A 20,598-nucleotide genomic window follows, 5' to 3' on the forward strand; every position below is an offset into this window, starting at 1 on the left:
GTTTTAAAAGCCAAATGTTATGTGGATTCATCTTCCTCATGCTTGGTTTGGGGGCCTACTCCTCTCCCCTCTCTGCACCAACCACGTTCTTCCTAACTATGGACAATTCTGTGGGTCAGTTTTGTTCTACACCATGTCTTTACCCTTCCTACCCTCTTTGATGTGGCTCTTCTCTACATTTAGCTGTGGAGAGTCTGTTCTGCCTGTCTATGGGTCATGTTCTGGGTTATTTACACTGCTACGGGTGTTATCTAGTTGTTGTATCTGTGAGACGAGGTGAGCTTAGGATCCTCCTACTCTGTTATCTTCCCAGGAAGTCTCTCATTTCAACTTTCTGAATATACCATATGCTTATTTCCAGGTATGAAAGAAAAAAGTCATCTTTCTCTTCTCAGATTTGCTGTCCTTTCAGACTTATGCCAACAATGACATTGTAAGTGACTATATACACTGATAGTCCTTGGCTGATCTCCAAGCTCCCACAGACCATGTCATTTGAGGGACAATTAAAAATATTTGTGATCCTTTACAGAAGGAATCTTCAGTAGGTTATTCACTTGTTAATTTTTAGAAGTTTGTCTCCCTGCTTCACTATGGGCTATTGGAGGGCAGGGACTGAATCCTACAGCAGAGTGCCTAACTCATTTACTGAAGATTCATTATGTGCCTGGCACTATTCTAAGGGAATTATCTCTCATTTTACAGATGAGCAGTTGAAGGCCTATAGAGTTTAAGTAATGAGTCAAATACTCCACAGCAAGTGAGTGGCAGATAGGATTTGAATATAGGCAGTCTGACTGCAGGGTTGATGCTCCATTAAGCATCTCTGCCTTCCAACACAAATGGCCAACAAAAAGCATTTCTTAAATCCATAATAGGATATTTATTTTAGGATATGTTCTGCTCACTGTTTCCCTCTCATACTCAACCAAGTTAGAATTAAATGTTCATGATTTTGCAAAACTGTTTTTGGGTTTTTATATCACTCAAAGTAAAAACATTTTTTTCCCTTATATGTGATTAGAAAACAAAGTGCCTTTTAGGAAAAAGAAAGTGGAATAACTCCATTGCTTAGAATTTGATTTTAGGAATTGTATTTTTGAGGCCAGAGCAGAATTTTACATTCTTTTCTTTACTATATGCAAAATTACAAAGTAGTACTTAGTTGCTGCAACAAGATGGCAATATGAGATCTAAAAACATGGATCATATCTCCTTCAACTCTTCCTCCAGTCCTAAAGTAATCCATGTTAACATTCCACTGTTTACCCTTCCTTTCTGAGCTCACAGTAGGGTCAAAATATATACATTTCTATAACTTGCTATTTTCATTGAACAGAAATTTCATTTCTTCAATTTCATACATAAAGATCTAATTTATTTTTAAACTAGCAGTATAATTTCCCATTGTCTAAATGCACTGATTCGAGCATTCCCCTATTGATGAGCATTAGGGTTGTTGCCAATCACCCTGGCCTCTTGGCTGTTAAACAATAAGCTTATGAAAAGTGAGCCTTCTGGTCAAAGTACCTGTATATTTTAAAATTGATGTTGCCAGATTCCATTGCCCAAACCTTAGTCATTTAAACCTTTAAATGTAGATGTTCCTTTTTGAAATTAGACAATATTGCCTTTCTGATATATTGGAAGCTTTTAAGTCTTCATTGCAATGTTTTCATTATCTCCTATAATCAGAACAAAATTCTTAAGAAACTCAGATGGTAAACCTGACAGATATGTAGGGTATTAAGGAGAATCCTTAAACTTGCTTCCTCTTCCCTTCCAAAAAATAGAAAGGAGTTTAAAAGAAAATAGATCCAGGTTATGCTTTGTTGTGAGGGACACACGATTTGGGTTAGTTTATGGCCTTGGGCTCCTTCTAGACTAAGGCTCATGGTTCAGAAAACAGGGAAAATTTTTCCTTTATGGTCTCTATGCAAAGATACTTTTTATTTTAACTAAATTATTCCTCACTCTTATCTACTTTGAAGGTATACATCCAACTCTCTTTAACAATTCTATAGATTGTTGAGTGTAATTTTTGAGAGTATCTCACACAATGGACCTGCTATCACATTCAGACAATTCCTTTAATAATATCTGACCCCTTCAACTCTTGTCTTTTTCATTCCAAAAAATGACAATCTGTCATAAGTCTTGTGTGACTATCCTTTTCTAAGTACTTCATATGTCAAAGAAGATAATATATGAGACATTTGTCTAATTAATTCTTAATTTTGTAACAGTATAAATATTGAAGCCAGTACTACAGAATAGCTTAGTAGAAAGATGCCACACAGAACTGAATTTGAAACTCAGCCTCACCTTGTAGTAGTTGGTGGAACTGTCCACGTTAACTGTTTCTCCCAAGCTTTAATTTATTCATGTATAAAATGTGGCTATAATATCAATCTCTCAGAGTGATATGAAAAACAAATAAGGTTGCAAAAGTGGAGAAAGTAGATAAATTACACTTTACCAAAATTAAAAACTTCTGTGCATTTAATGGCACAGTCAATAATGTGAAAAAGCAACCCATGGATTGGATAAAATGTTTGCAAATCATACACCCAATACAGGGTTAATATCTAGAATATATAAAGAACTCTGCCAACTCAACGACAATAAAACAAATAACTCAATTAAAAATGAGCAAAGTACCTGAATAGGCATTTCTTCAAAGAAGACGTACAAATTGCCAAGAGACACATGAAAGGTGCTCAGCATCACAAATCACTACAGAAATGTGAATCAAAACCACAAAACTACTGATACCATCTCATACTCATTAAGATGGATAGTATGAAAAAAACCTCAGAAAATAAGAGATGTTGGTAAGAATATGGAAAAATTAGGACCCTCTGTACTGTTTGTGGAAATGTAAAATGGTGCATCTGCTATGAAAAAAGTATGGTAGTTCCTTAAAAAATGTAAACTAGAAGTACCGTGTAATTCAGCAATTACACTCTGGGTATATATCCAAAAGAGGTGAAAGCAGGATCTTGAAGAGATAATTTGTATACCCATGTTCATAGTAGTATTATTCATAATAGCCAAAAGGTGAAAATAATATAAGTATCCATCAATGCATGAATGGATAAATAAAATTCGATACGTTATACACTATATATATACACCATACACACACACACACACACACACACACACACACACACACACGCAATGGAATGTTATTCAGCCTTAAAAAGGAAGGAAATTTTGACATGGATGAATTTTGAAGATATTTTGCTAAGTGAAATAAGTTGGTCACAAAAAAGCAAACACTGTATGAGGTACCTAGAGTAGTCAAATTCATAGAGACCAAAATTAGAATGGTGGTTGTCAGGGGCTGGGAGAAGGGGAAAATGAGAAGTTATTGTTTAATGGGTATAGAGTTTCAGTTGTGCAAAATGAAAAGAATTCTATAGATGGATGGTGGTAATGGCTGCACAAAAATATGAATGTTCTAAATGCCGTTGAATTGTATGCATAAAAATGGTTAAGATAGTAAATTTTATGTCATGTGTATTTTACCATAATTAAGAAAATACTTCTTAAAAAGTATTTTACCACAATTTTTAAAAAATGAATAATGTATGAATAGCAACTAGTGTGGTTTCTAGTTCTAGTAGGTGATCAACAAAGAGTTATGAATAACAACAGTGATGGTGTTTAATTTCACTGGGTTACTACTTTTCTCTGGCTTGTTTTATCGTTAATTTATGAAAATCCTTTTAAGTACATAAGCTTTCAAATATACAGAAAAGGTAAAATTGCTCACTAGACACCTGTATGCGTTTAGCCAATGTCAACAAAGTTAACATTTTGCCATATTTGATACATGTAATATGTGTGTGTGTCTGTGTGTGTGTAAACACATCGTATAAACATTACAAAATGGGAATGTGTTCCACTCACTTAAATAATACTGTGATAAACCTTTCTTACAAGAAGCCTTTTGAATCATCTTGTAAGAAGTGTTCTCAAGCACTTCAGTACATATATTATAGATGTATATATATCTTTCACTCACTATAATAGCACTGTGCATGTATATTTGCATACATGTTTTTTAATCTATTTGATTTATGTATTGTTAGAATTTATATATTATATAAAATATATTTTTACTGAACCATTTAAAATAAATTGCAGTGGTGCCTGGGTGGCTCAGTCAGTTAAGCATCTGACTCTTGATTTTGGCTGAGGTCATCATCTCATGATCATGAAATCGAGCCCCACATTGGGATCCACACTGAGCGTGGAGCCTGCTTAGGATTCTCTCTCCCTCTCCCTCTGCCCCTCCCCCGCCTGCCTCTCTCTTTCTCTCTGTCTTTCTCTCTCTCCAAAAAAGTAAAATAAAAAATAAAAAGCATTTAAAATAAATTGCAGAAATTATCACACTTACTAAGTATTCTAGCATGGATTAAAAATCAGAACAAACTTCTACATAATTACAATACCATTATAATAACTAAGAAAATGAATAACTATTCCCTACTGTCATATATTATTTATTCATAGACAAATATCTCAAGCTGTCTCTCCAAAATGTCTTTAATAGGTGATTTTTTTCAAAGCAGGATCTATTTAATGTTCTTGAATTACATTTGGTTGTTATGTCTCCTTAGAATCTATTCTAGTTTACTCACAATCTCCCATGTTTGTTTTACCCCATGACACTGGCTTTTTAAGAGAAAACACTGTTTTGAGGAATAGCATACATTCTGGATTTGAAAGAAAAAAAGATTTCCTTATGGTACAATTCAGTTTGTTCTGCTATGTCCTCTATTTCTGTAAAGATAGAAGTTAGGTTTAAAGCCTTGATGCAATTCAGATGAGATTTTTAAAAATAACTTTATCGAGATATCTTTGACATATAAAATTATATTTAAGGTGTAGGATTTCATGTTTCGATACATGTATAGACTGTGGAAAGATCATTATAATAACCAAGCTAAATACCATGAATCACTTCTACATAGTTACCATTGCATGTGTGTGTGTGTGTGTGTGTGTGTGTGTGTGTGTGTGTGTGAGAGAGAGAGAGAGAGAGAGAGATGAAAAAGTTTAATTTAAGATCTATCCTGTTAGTTGGCACAAAAACAGACACTCAGATCAATGGAACAGAATAGAGAACCCAGAAATGGACCCACAAACATATGGCCAACTAATCTTTGACAAAGCAGGAAAGAATATCCAATGGAATAAAGACAGTCTCTTCAGCAAGTGGTGCTGGGAAAACTGGACAGTGACATGTAGAAGAATGAACCTGGACCACTTTCTTACACCATATACATAAATAAACTCAAAATGGATGTAAAACTCTTACAAAACTCAATGTAAGACAGGAAGCCATCAAAATCCTTGAGGAGAAATCAGGCAAAAACCTCTTTGATCTTGCCTACATCAACTTCTTACTCAACACGTCTCTGGAGGCAAGGGAAACAAAAGCAAAAATGAACTACTGGGACCTCATCAAAATAAAAAGCTTCTGCACAGTGAAGGAAACAATCAGCAAAAGTAAAAGGCAATCAATGGAATGGGAGAAGATATTTGCAAATGACATATCAGATAAAGGGTTAGTATCTAAAATATATAAAGAACTGATCAAACTCAACACCCAAAAAAACAAATAATCCAGTGAAGAAATGGGCAAAAGACATGAATAGATACTTCTCCAAGGAAGACATCCAGATGGCCAACCGACACAGGAAAAAATGCTCAACATCACTTATCATCAGGGAAATACAAATCAAAACCACAATGAGATACCACCTTATGCCTGTCAGAATGGCTAACCTTAACAACTCAGGCAACAACAGATGTTGGTGAGGATGTGGAGAAAGAGGATCTCTTTTGCATTGTTGTAGGGAATGCAAGCTGGTGCAGCCACTCTGGAAACGAATATGGAGGTTCCTCAAAAAACTAAAAATAGAATTACCTATGACCGAGCAATTGCACTACTAGGTATTTATCCAAGGGATACAGGTATGCTGTTTTGAAGGGGCACATGCACCCCAATGTTTATGGCACCACTATCAACAATAGCTGAAGTTTGGAAAGAGCCCAAATGTCCATCAATGGATGAATGGATAAAGAAGATGTGGTATATATATACAATGGAGTATTACTCGGCAATCAAAAAGAAATGAAAGCTTGCCATTTGCAACCATGTGGATGGAACTAGAGGGTATTATGCTAAGTGAAATTAGTCAGAGAAAGACAAATGTCATATGACTTCACTCATATGAGGACTTTAAGACACAGACTGGATGAACATAAGGGAAGGGAAGCAAAAATAATATAAAAACAGAGAGGGGGACAAAACATAAGAGACTCTTAAATATGGAGAACAAACAGAGGATTACTGTGGGAGGAGGGACGGGCTAAATGGGTAAGGGGCATTAAGGAATCTATTCCTGAAATCATTGTTGCAGTATATGCTAACTAATTTGAATATAAATTAAAAAAAATCTATCCTGTTAGTAAATTTTAAGTATATAAGATGAAATGTTTTTGGCAGGAATATTTCATCAGTGTTGACTTTATATTAGTTCCCAAAAGGCACATAAGGCAGGTTGTCCTTCCAAGAGTTTGCTCAGAAAGCACAGTCAAATGTCTGTGCTGTAAAAGATATTACATAATTCCCAAGCAAACTATGGAATAACATGTGGGGCAAAGCCTGCTCCCTACCATTCTTACCCCAAGTGGCTTTAACATTATTTGATATTTGAATAAATTAGTATTTCATTGGGAATTTAAAAATGGTGATGAATTAGGCTTCCTCCAAAAAGGCAAGTTAGATACTTAATTCTTTTTTTTTAATTATCACTTTTCAGAGTGAAGATTGGATGTAGTTATCTCCTCCAGTGGTGGCATATGAGATTTGTTTGTTATTCACTTCTAAAACACCATATAGACTATATAAATGTTTAGCAATAGGTTTTATAATGAAACAAACAATTTCTTAGTAGGTGCAGGACTGATATCTTGCCTTACGCCTTAAGGTAACAAAATCTCAATTCTGAAGAGAAGGCTGGCTGTTTAAACAAATAGAGGTTTAAACAACTTTCTACTCTTGCCTTTCTCCCTTACCAGATACTTTCAGTTACCTTACTGAAGCATTCTCCTTGGCTGAGAGAAAAGGAGACATTATTGTATGAATCTCTCCACCACTCCTCTTTAGGGAACACTCACTCTTCCCATTTCCTCCATCTCATAAAATATACTCCTGGAAAGACATCTTGCTGACTTCCACTGTCTCAATAATAAAGAATTACTGAATAGTTGTCGAATGTCAGGCACAGCATCAGTTCCTAAATCTATAGAAAGATAAAAACCACGGTCTCTGCTTTTTAGAAGCTTATGAAACATTCTGAAATTATCTTTCCAATAGGAGCCAGATGATACCTTACATATAAGACAAATGATGATCTGTGGACTATCATGAGGTCTTACAAAGATGACAATTAGCTTTTCTTAGGAAGTGAACACAGAAAAAGGTCAATTTTAAAAAGGACCTTTTCTGGATAATGAGATAGGGTTGAGTTGTTGCTAGGTGGTATATTTAGAATTCTGCTGGCATAATGGATCCTGATTCCCTTCCCAATAAGTCGCTACTGCATTAGAGACCTGAAAATTGTTCAGGTTTTGTTGTTACTCTCAGACATCAATTTTACTGAAATTTAAAGTAATTTTTATGCTGATAGTATTTAAAAATATATTATATATTTAAACGTATATTATATATATTTTATTCATTTTTTTAAATGAACTAACCTTATATAATTTACTTTTTTAATTAATTAATTTTTAAATTTACATCCAAGTTAGTTAGCACGTAGTGCAACAATGATTTCAGGAGTAGATTCCTTAATGCTCTTTACCCATTTAGCCCATCCCCCCTCTCACAGCCCCTCCAGTAACCCTTTGTCTGTTCTTCACATATAAGAGTCTCTTATGTTTTGTCCTCCTCCCTGTTTTTATATTATTTTTGCTTCCCTTCCCTTATGTTCATCTGTTCTGTGTCTTAAAGTCCTCACATGACTGAAGTCGTATGATTATTTTATATACATTTTAAATATTATTGTTTTTAAATATAAATTTGTTGTATAACTCAGCGTTTAGCACATTCTTTCACTGTAACATAACAGGAAAGTATCACTGTATATTACCTTTGATTCACTAACAAGCACTTCTTGTATTTTACCAGGATCTTCATTTTAACAATGAATTAGAGATTATCCTTCTTATAACTCATGACATTTGCCTTCACAATTCCACATTCACTTTAGATAAAGAAATAGAAATAATAAAAGGTTAAATGAGTCTCCAAGATCTCAAAGTTCGTAGATGACTATATGCCATTTTCTTAAGCTTTTGTCTTGTCACACTATCTCTTCTTTGATTTGATCTGTTGAATTATATTAAAAATATTTGCATTTGCATTTTCCATTCTCTCCCACTTGGTAAGACCTCAGTGACCCAAATTTTAAAAGAAAACATATGAAAAACATAATTCTAAAATTGTGAATTACAAAGTAAAAGTTTCTTCAATGTTAATAGCTCTTGCCATTCTCTTCGTAATCAGGAAGAATTGAATGAATAATCTGTGGGCCTCTATTGAAATAAAAACCCCAGTCCACAATCTCAATTTTTATGTATTTCAACATTACCATCTATGTAAAATGAATGAGCAACCACTTTTATAGCAGTAAGTTTCTAAGTAAGTAAGGTTCTAAAAACCTTATTAGTATTACTGCTATAATGGTCACATAAAGTCAACGAAATAGGTACTATTATTATTCTCATTTTATAGATGAATCAAAGCGAAGATAACTTAAGTAACTTACCCAGTATTCTACAGTAAATAAGTGGCAGAGCCTGTGTGCTTTATCTTGTGCCATCTCCCTATATGATGTCACGTGTCAAATACATAGCTATCTACACCCTTAAACTCTCCACCGTCTAGCCTAACTCAGAAGTCAGGTTAAAAGAGTATTAGTATTAATGACTGTTCAAAGTATATGCATTGCTCCAATTATGTTATTGCTCTGATTATTATTTTTTTCTTACCCTATTTGAAAACAATAAGAAAATGACTACTGAATCTTGACCCTCTATAAAATGACATTCACTATTGTGTTTGATATCATGCCCTTTATTGATGGGTGCTATAAGAAACAGCCTCATAAGTCCATCACCGTATTTGACATGCAAATGCTACTAGGGACATTCTCTAATATATTTCTTATTCCTGCACTGTAAAGCATTTAGTGGTAGGAAATGGATTTGCTTCTGCTGAAAATTCTTCCCTCTTTCAACAGTAATTTACAATTGGCCATATCTCCCTTTTCACTTAGGTTACCAGGAATAGCATATGTATCTCAAATCCGTTATCTTAGAGTCAAATATGTAGCTCAATATTTAGAAATTTAAAAATATATTCTTACAATCTGTATTTTCCTATTTTATACTTTGTACTTCTTTCCTCTTTATGTGTGGCTTCCCATTTCAGTTTATACTTTCTGTGCTCCAGAGTTTTATTGACATTTTATAACCCTTTTGAATGTTTTGTGCTACCTCAAATCTCTCATGGAATAACACATATATAATCTTGTATCTTCTAAGATCCAGAGATGCCAAGAAATAATGGGCATAGTCTCTGATCTCATGAGGCTTAGACATGGTTGGGAATACAGCACATATAAGCACATACACAGAAATGAGTATTTCTCATTAATTAATAATTAAGGATTAATTAATAATGAGACTGAACACACTGTGAGTTCCAAATAGGTGGTATAGATTTAAAATAAAATATTATCTGACTTTTGAATGAGGTCTGGGGCAGTTGGAGAAAACAAGAATCAATAGAAACTAAGTTGGCCATTGAAGAAAGGCTAAAACTTCAAAAAGAGTAGTATGCAAAGGGAATTAGAATTTTTAGGAAAGGACAGTTTCCTGAAACAAGATATAGAAATGAAAATCCAATTTATTCAAATGACAATGGGCATATAAACATGGGAGGAGATTGTTAGCTGCCTGCTCCATCATCCATTCTCCTACTCCATCTCAATTGTTGAACCTTAATTTTATACCAGAGCAACCATACAAGCAGACACAAACTATCTTCTCTTCTCCACTCTGAAACCAGTTTCATTTAAGTAATAAGTTGTTGGCAGTGAAATGCAAGAAGTGCTGTGTCACTGTGTAGGAGTTTTGGAAAGTCTCAAAGAGAGGGAGTATGCCTTTCCTACCACCTGGAAGGCCAAAGGACCGTGACTCAGGTGAGGATCATAGACCCTGAGGATAAAGACCACACACAGGAATAGTGGAACAGGGAGCCGAAAATAGCCTGGGTTCCTGATGCTTTCCCGCAGCTGCCAGATAGCCTTAGACTGACAATCTCTAGATTCTTTTAGGTGAGAGACTAAAGCCTGGTGAGTTTAAAGGGCTATTTTCCAGGTTGCCCTGACTCATATCTAAAAGAAGTTCCGCTCGGATAAAACCATTTGGCCCAAGTAGAGAGGCCCAATATAGAGCATAATGAAAAACTGAGGGTCAGAGCTAATGTCCAGCAACCAAATGCAGGTTTCATTTTATTACTGAATGAAATAAATTTGATTGTAAACTTTCAAGCAAAATTTTCTAAGCTGTTTTATTCAGTTAAACTTTTATGAAGTGAAATAATTTTCTGAGTTTTCATAATTTTCTGAGTGAAATTATGTTTTATACCAGTGACAAATATAGAAATATATGCCTAATCTGTGTTTACTGTTACTATAAAAACACTTTATGAGCGCACAGAAGACACATCTAGAACTTATTCTAAATAGTTCTAAATATGTTCAGTTTCAGTATCAGTTAAAGAAATCAGAAATATTAGTTCAATAAAAAACACTTTCCTTCTTTATTTTTAAAGTTTATTTATTTATTTAGAGAAGAGGGAGAGTGTGTGCATGTGCATGCATGTGAGTGGGTGAGGGGCAGAGAGAGAGAGGGAGAGAATCCCAAGCAAGCTTTGTAGTGTCAGTGTGGAGTCCGACATGGGGCTCCAACTCATGAACTGTGAGATCATGGCCGGAGGTGAAATCAAGAGTCTGATGTTTAACTGACTGGGCCACCCAAGCACCCCCCAAAACATTTTATTTCTTGAGTTTATAAATATAACTTAAGTTTAATAACTCATTGTTTAATGACAGAATAAAAATAGAATAAAAATAGACCAACAGTATTAAATCTTAAATTGAAAATCTAACTCAAGGTAATTATACCATACTGCTGTATAAAAGTTGTTTATAAAACATAAGCATTACAATAATTTGTTATATATAAGGTACTGAAAACTCATTATAAGAAAAGTTAGATTTTCTTTTAAACCAAGAATGTAAACTACATCTAGTTAACTATTATGTTTTCCTTTTCTACTTTTGCAAGCTGAGATTTACAATTAGTCTCTTAAAACACTTTTTCTGGTCTCTGCATGCTTCAAACCTGTGCAAATTAAAGAAAGAATCACTGTATTTGCTTTAGAAATCCTACTAAAACCATTTTATTTACTGTGAAATGAGGGGAAGATGAGAAGATACGTGCTTTTGTAATCTCCCAGTTTGGTGGTGTTTCACATTTAAATGAATAAAGATTTTATTTTTTACAACTATTTGACCCTTGGTTTGAGGGGCAAGTGTATTACATTCCAGATTTTTTTATGTAGACACCACAGAAGTAAATGGATAGTACTCCTGCTGTAAAATTCCTTCCCCTTCTGGAAAATTACCTTAGAGTATAAGGTCACCAGCTGTCAGAGATATCAAGCACAAATATGTATTGGCTGCCAAGAAAATGAAATTTCTTAGTCATCTGATTGGATGATTCCAATTGAATCAAAACCTTTTGTGGTAACCAGGTAATTTTCTTACTAATTTCCTAATTCTTGACTTCTCATGGTAATGTTGTAGCAAATTGTTATGAAATGGCATCAGTGGGAATGATTCAGAATATCATGTAGCTAAATTTGGTTATGGCAGAAAAGAATATTTCTGCATTTAAAAGAGAATAACTAATTATTAATTAATTAACAAGGCTAGATTCTTCTAGCGCTTTTAACACTTCAGATTATTCATTCCAAATTATGACTAGGTAAGAAACAAAATTTATAAGGTTACTATGGATTGCTTGTACATTGCAAAGCAAGCATAAATGCTGAGCCAAATCTAGGTGCTCACAGAAATAAATTAAAAATTTGATTGCTTGAATTTTTTATGCAAAGGTCAAGTTTATAACATATATTTGCATAGCAGTGTAGCTATTTAGAGAAGATGAAAAGCAAAGTCATAACTGATAGATGGTCTTAGACTGTTAGGAAAGGCAGTAAAGATCTGGCACATTTACTATAAATCACTAATACCAGCTTCCCAGATCTAAAGAAATTTCTGCTCAGACAAAAACTTCAGAACTGAAACTGCTTAAAATCATAAAGTTGAACAAAAATCAAAATGGCTGCACTAATGCTTCAGGGAAGCTTGATTTTAAAGTAACCATTTTCCTTTCTTCCACAAACCTCCCCTCTGCCCTTTTTAGCCTTTTGTTTCAGGAACCCGGTAAAACCCTAAAGACATGATTAAGATGGCTGACAGCACTGTACTCAATTTCTGTCAAAACTGGCTAGATCCCCTATTTCCCTATAATCCCTCCCACCCCACCTCCCAGCCTCTTCCTCTGGGGGGGCTTACAGTTTCTGAAGGACATACCTTGCTGCAGCCTCCTTTGCCGGGTAAAGCAATAAAGCTACTGTTCCTCTTTATCCCAAATTCTGTCTTTGTGTTATATTTTGGCTCCAAAACGGCTAGGTCGGTTTTTGACAATAGAACTTTCGAGACATATTATCAAGGGAAAGACCTAACACTGATGCTTTATCCAGTTCCATGCTAGAAATCATACCTTGGGTAATTGGAAAGAAATATTTAAAATTTAATGCCCACAATTCACCTCTTATCTCCTAATCATAGCATTTACACATAGCATATAATATATATACAATACATAGCATATATTATTATACAAAACAATATATATTTAGAATGCAAAATAAACTAAAATCTTTCTTGTCCTTTTTCCCTCCATTATTTCCTGTCATGCATCCTTCTTTTTTTTTTTAAGATACTATTTATTTTTTGAGAGAGAAAGAGAGAGCGCAAGCAGGGTAGGGGCAGAGGGAGAGGAAGAAGGAGAGGGAGAATCTTAAGCAGGCTCCACACCCAGTGCAGAGCCCAGTGTAAGGCTCCATCTCACGACTATGAGATCATTACCTGAGCTGAAATCAAGAGTTGGATACTTAACTAAATGAGCCACTCAGACGCCCTTTCCTTCTTTTCTTTTTAAACTTGTGTTTAAAAATATGATGGATAAGAAGTTTCTCAGTTTAACATGAAATATAACTTCAAAAATTCTCTTATTAGAAGATGTAGGGACAAAGTTGAGGCAGACAGATCACTATGGGAAATGAATTGATTTAAAACAGGAGAAATTTGGGGCACCTGGGTGGTTCAGTTGGTTGGGCATCCGACTTCAGCTCAGGTCATGATCTCACTGTGAATTGGAGCCCCGCATCGGGCTCTGTGCTGACAGCTCAGAGCCTGGAGCCTGCTTCAGATTCTGTGTCTCCTCTCTCTTTGCTCCTGCCCTGCGTGTGCTCTGTCTCTTTCTCTCTCTTTCTCAAAAATAAATAAACACTAAAAAAATTTAAAACAGGAGAAATTTTAACAAGAGATTCTGACGAAGATTTTTTATGGCTCAATGAAGGGAAAATGTAGGAGTGGAATATGAAGGAAAGTTTGTGGCTGGATAAGAATAAATGGCTTGTCTGTAAACAAGCCAGTGTTTTTAAAGTTTGAGGTAAGAATGTCAATGGAAGATCTAGAAGCTACCTTGAACCATCCTTATAATTCTGTTGCAGGTCACTCAAATCATTGAGCTCAGAAGCAACCTGAACTCAGAATTCTACTTTTTTATGTACCCTGCATCTGCAGGGCTGACCCAACTTCTTCCTTCTCTCTTCCTCTTTTGGTAACATTTGCCAATGAGAGCTTTTCTGAGAGTGGCAGTTGGGATAGGACAGCATCTAGGACCTTCTGCAAATTTGTTCAGTGGTTGGAATTGCTGGGATGGAGTTCTTCCTTCCAGGAAAAAGGAAGACTAAGGGGAAAATATGTTAGCTGTCTTCAGCTAACATATTCAACCCATTAAAGAGTGTTCACTAAATTCAAATGGATTGTCCCATGTTTCAGAGAGAATAATTAGAATAACAAATCATATTTTGGCTATTATAAATAACATTTGAACCATTAGATTTTTTCAACAAGAGAACAGTCTTCTTTATGGGGATGTGAGTTTCTCATCCCCAGGAGTGGTTAAACCAGACATATAGAAGGCAGATTCTGCTAAGGCAGATGGCTATGAAGGAGTCTTTGAATCTGTGCCTTTTATGTATCTATCACTAGACAATACAAGAATGTCTTATCATTTCTTCATCATTCTTCTTTCCCACCACACTGTCATCTCAATGCTAATGTGTTTACTACTTCTCTCTCCCAAGATGCTACCTTCCAGTCACTGGCCACTCCCTATCAGCAACAAGAGTAAACACTATTCTGTCCTTTAAAAATAGAGATTAGTGGGGTGCCTGGGTGGCTCAGTGGGTTAAGTGTCCGGCTTCAGCTCAGGTCACGATCTCACTGTTCGTGAGTTCGAACCCCGCGTTGGGCTCTGTGCTGACAGCTCAGAGACTAGAGCCCGCTTCGGATTCTGTCTCTTTCTCTCTCTCTCTGCCCCTCCCCTGCTCACGCTCTGTCTCTATCTATCTCTCTCAAAAATAAATAAACATTAAAAAAATTTTTTTAATATAGATTAGATTTACCTGTTCTTACAACATTTAAATGGAATTACTCAGTATGTATTCTACTATGTCTGGCTGTTGTTAAATGGTATCTGTGAGACTGATTCGTATTGTTTTGCGTAGTTGTAGAATACTCATTCTAATTGCTGTATGGGGTTTTGTTGTATGAATATTCTACACTTTATCCATTATACTGTTGATGGGAATTTAGGTAGTTTCCAGTTTGGGGCTATTTGAATAATGCTATAATGATCATTCTATAACATGTTTTTGTTGTTGTTGCTGTTGAACATATGTATGCGTTTCTATTGGAAATACACCTAGGAGTGGCTTGCTGGGCCATGGAGTATATATATGTTCAACTTAGAAGACATTACAAAATATTTTTCTAAAGTGCTCATATTCACTTTACATTCTCACCAGCAACGTCTAAGAACTCTAGTTGCTTCATATCTTTGCCAACATTTACTGTCAGTTTTGTAATTTTAACTGAGCTGATGGATGTTTTGTAGTCAGAGTGACATTTTTAAAACTATAAATAAGATTACATCTCTTCCAATAGCCCTCCAATAGCTTCTAATTTCACCTAGAATAAAATCCAAACTCCTAATATGGCTTACAGACTTCTGAAAGGTCTAGCCTGGCCTATCTTTGATTTCATTTTATATCACGATCTCCCCTATTCTCTAGATTCTAGATCCACAGACTTTATTTCTGTCTTTTGAAAATTAAAAACTTTTTCTCACTTTAGAAATTTTATACTAGGTTCTTTATCTCAGATCTTCACTTATTCAGCTTATTGAGATTTTAATGCTAATATTATAATGTTTTGGTAAAAAGCTGATCATTTAGGTAGAAATAAGGAGACCAGACATGATTTGAAAGCTTACCTTGACTGGGGTAAATATCAAAGTTTGGGAACAGTGAGACTTTTAAAATCACTATTTTGTTTTCCCTCTGGATTTAGGCTTAGACTTTGCTGTCAGCAAAAATCATTCAGAATGTGGTGCTCAAACAAGGAGGAGAGAAAACTCTCTTCAGGAGCCTTTTAGAGTCACTGAGGTTGAAGAAATGTTGACCTTGACTCAAGCTCAATTTCTGATCTGCAGAAATTTCTTTTCCAAACAGATTTAGAAGGAAGAGTACCTTTTCCTTTGTGGAAGATACATAGTTTGAGCACTAACAGTTTAAATACTGTACATTGTGATTTATTGAGAAATGAAAAGCACATTGATCATTTTTGGAAATCCTTTGTTTTTAGCATGGCTTTTATAAATCATTCTTGTCATACACATGAAGGAACAATCGACTGTTTCACTTTTACTCTTTTTCTTTTTGTCAGTGTTATAACATTTTAATTGATTATATATTTATTGACAGGAAAAGATGGACATAATCTTGTACTTTTCACTTATAACAGTCCTGATTTTACATGGATTCAGGATAATTATGACTGCAGTATTATTTCTTATGCTAGAAGCATAATAATTAATGATGATTATAAAAGCTTTCTGTTGTTTTATATTATTAAGAATTTGTAAGCACTAAATTCTATTCTTGAAATCATTATTACACTATATGCTAACTAAAACAAAACAAAACAAAACAAACAGGAAAAAAAAGAAAAACAGAGTAGCAGTCCATATAAACATCAAATAAGCATATTAGGTAGACAAGTTTGAAAAGACCAATATATTCTTTTTGAGGCAAAAAATATTAATAAAATCAAAATCATAAAATAATAATAGATATTAGACTATATCATAATTCTACTATTTGTAGATTCATTATGTGTACTTGTTTTGTAAAAAAATAGTTGTCAAATTGTTTCATATTTCTTTGAAAATCCTTCACATCTGGTGAGAATGGGGTAACAGAAAATGCCCACCTTGTCGCTTTGAAATTTACAAGGAAGAAAATTCCTACAAAACGATATAAACATCTATGATCAATGATTTTCAACTCAAACATAAAAAAGAACATAAAAATATAATGAAGAGTGTTACAGAAAAATAAGGTATCCAAAGCACATTTTGTACTCACTAATCAAACTTCAAAGCAACAGATTTTATAACACCAACTTAAAAAGAAAAGCTCCTAACGTTTTGTGGCCATGGCAGTTAAGCATTTCAATAGGAATCTTGTTGAAGTGATTTCTACAAACTGCCAGTCATTTTCAGTACTTGATAATGAGGGTTTTTTAAGATTAGCTTAAGCTATGGATGTTAGTATAACATTCTCACTAGGAAATATGCTGCCAGAAAACTGTTTCTAGAATTATATTCTTCAATGCATAGAAGAATTTAGACACTTTATTCAGTGGGCCAGTTAACGTAAGAATTTATGTCTGTGACTGCACAACAATGTAGAGACGACAGTGCTGAGAAATTATTATTCTCAGGCACTAATACAAAAACTTAGGCAATGACTAGAATTTTTAATAATCAGGTAATATTTTTACAGAATTTTATTTGTTTTTATTTAAAATTTTTATAAATGTTTATTTATTTTTGAAAGATAGAGAGAGAGTGATAACAGTGGAGGGGCGGAGAGAGACAGAGGCAGAATCTGAAGCAGGCTCCAGGCTCTGGGCTGTCAGCCCACAGGGGGCTCAAACTCAGGAGACGTGAAATCATCACCTGAGTAGAAGTCAGACACTTAACCGACTGAACCACACAGGCACCACAAAATTTTGTTTATTCTTATGTACCAGATATTCTTTCAATGATGGTGATATGTGGCTTTGAGTGAATACTAATTCTAATGCGCAGCTCAGTGAAAATGTATATTTCCTGCACCACTATTCATTAACATACGCATGTTACTAATAGTCTTAGCATTTTAAATACAAGGCCTACTATGTTAAGTACCTAGTCAGTTATGTATATTACAAGATGAATAGAGAAATAGAAATTGAAAAAGGCTGAGATAAAGATGATATAAGCAAAAATTTTAAATGTCAGCTTGCTAATTATCATGACTTCCTAAAATCATTAGATAATATTTTAAGAAATAAAATTAGGGCAATGCATTCATTATAAATGAAAGTTAATGTAAATCCATTTTATAAATAGTCTTTATAATCTTAAAATTTCAAAGGCCTAATTAGATTGTCATTGTCTTCCTAGCTGTGATGACTGAAGAGCACTTCCTGGTGGGAGAACTGTCAGCTTCCTCTATTTCTTGTTATTTGCTTGTGCTTACATTATTATTATACTGTCTTTAATCTTTAATTTATTAATGGGACTACTTTAAAGTTTATTTATTTTTGAGAGAGAGAGAGACAGAGTGAGTGGGGGAAGGGCAGAGAGAGAGAGAGAGAGAGAGAGAGAGAGAGAGAGAGAGAGAATCCCAAGCAGGCTCCACACTGTTAGCACGGAGCCCAATGCAGGGCTAGAACTCACAAACCATGAGATCATGACCGGAGCCGAAACCAAGAGTCAGATGCTTAACCGACTGAAGCACCCAGGCGCCCCAATTTACAGGATCATTTTAAAGCAACTTGTGCATTGTCCGAGAATAAATTTAGTTAACACCATATAGAAAAATCTACAAATCAATTGAACTTCTTGCAACTCACAATATCCTGGCGGCTTGAGGCTCTTTTACTCTCAGCACCCAACAGCCAAATTATCTTTCAGACCTCAGCCTAGAACATTGCCATGCTTTCTTTCGGCTGTGGTGTTTGGTGGGAAACTTTAAATGGTTTAAATAGATATTTATTTCCAAAGGTTCCTCTCACTTCATACTTGCAGCTACCATCTCAAATACTTTCATGCAGTTAGTTCTGATTTCTTTCATTTAAAGGAATAACAACTTTATAGTTGGAAAGGATTTTAGAGCTAATGTATATCAATCCTCTTATTTTTATTGTTAATTTCTTTCCAATAAGTTTTCTTTTTATTTTTCCCCTCTTCAACTTATCAATGCTTTTGTCTTCCAGTTGTAGATTGCCTTATTTTTAAGTCAAAACAAGGCTATACTCAAAGAATATTAACTTAAAAAGATTCCTGCTAACTAATAATGACATATCAAACATTTTCTGAGAATATTCAAAGTTTTTCTCAGTGCAAAGTATATGCATTCTCAATACGTGTTCTTAAATGGTGAAGAAAGGGTTAAGTGGTTTTTAAGATTTTTTTTGCTACCACACTATAATGTAGAAGACACGATTTTAAAGAATTGGATAATTTGCATGAAAAAAGTTCATTTACATATATCAGAATTTACTTGTTATGGCAAGTGTCATGAATTAGAAATAATTTATTTTATTGTAGTTCTTGAGATTTTGATTCTATTATCTTACTTCTATTATCAAACACTCCAAACATCTTGACAAAAACATTCACTGACAATATGTTTGAATGATGTCATGAATTCAGGTAGCATGGAAATTTGTTTTCTGTGAATTTAAGAGAAGCTTCACAGAAACCTTCTTTTGGTAAGGTTCTGTTTATTGTCTGGAGTACCTTACGTCAACTGAAGGCTCTGAAGTCAGGGAAGTGATTACCGTGAGTGCTACTGAAATTAAATTTGCCATATGAGTCACTGCCCAGTTGTGATGTCAGGTAACAGATTATGTTTGCTCCTCTCTCCTCGCTTTACATGAGTATTATGAACCAGATAGCACTGACAAGGCTTTAAAGATATAATACTCCAAGTGCTTCTCTGTTTATGTTTTTGAAAAGATATCTTGAAATCCTAACAGGATTATCTATGAGATTATGTACACTTTTCGCAAGGAATTTCTTTCAAATTTTATGATGAATTATGTCTAATGGAACACTGACTTTATTTTGCCAAATTATATTCTGAAACCAGATTTTTCTACAAAGTGGAAGAAAGAAGAAAATTCTAAGGCAGCTATCCAACATTAAAAGATGATGCCTTGGAAAATAATAATAATAATAATGGCATGAATAAACATAATGATAGTATTATTAACATTTTTTAAGTGCTTACTATGGGTTGGGCATTGTGTTGAGTGCTGTCCATGTGTTTTTTCATTTGTATAACTCTGAGATAAGTAGTAATTATCTCCATTTTACAGATGAAGATTCTGAAGCTCTGAGAAAAAAGTTAACTTGCCAAAGTTCACATGAGTGGAAGTGATGGAATAGGAATTCAAATCTAGGTCTGCTTAATTCTCGAGCCCACGCTTTTAACTACCTCACTAGATACATCATCCATGGAGATGTTCAAGCCTAGTTCAGAAGATGGCTTGGCAAGAATATGCAAGAAAGGCTTCCAAAATCAGCTGGATGGTTGAACCAAGTGAATTAAAACTTTCAAACCCCGAGAATCTGTGATTCTATGTTTATATCAGTAAGAAATGTATTTTTATGTACCTTTAGACTTTAGAAGGAGAATCGTGACTAGAGTTTCATCAAAGATGGATTTAAAATCAGTTTTAATTTAAAACACTAAAAAGGAATATGAAATAGTTTAGAAAATTTGGTTCCAAAACAAATGTTCTCTTCAAATTGTGGGTTAAATTTAGTCAAAGAATTTGGTGCAACTTCTTTGAGAGATGCCTTGCTTCAGGCCCCTGTATCTCATCTAAATATCAATATCCCTTCTTCACTGGTCTCCCTGAGACTCATCTTGATATGCCATTTCCTGTTCATATCAGTCATCACAGAAAGCTCCAGTTTTCCTGGCCACTCCATCTTCAACAAAATCCTGACATCCTTGACCTC

The 20,598-nt window shown here is 34.5% G+C and overlaps 1 pseudogene; it reads left to right on the forward strand.

Annotated features, from left to right (window-relative positions):
* Positions 1-20,598, forward strand: part of LOC128776845 (transforming acidic coiled-coil-containing protein 3-like) — a 145,124-nt pseudogene that overhangs the window by 97,407 nt on the left and 27,119 nt on the right.

Source organism: Panthera pardus, unplaced genomic scaffold (genome assembly GCF_024362965.1).
Source record: "Panthera pardus isolate Hobbes unplaced genomic scaffold, ASM2436296v1 HiC_scaffold_10, whole genome shotgun sequence".
Lineage (NCBI taxonomy): Eukaryota > Metazoa > Chordata > Mammalia > Carnivora > Felidae > Panthera > Panthera pardus.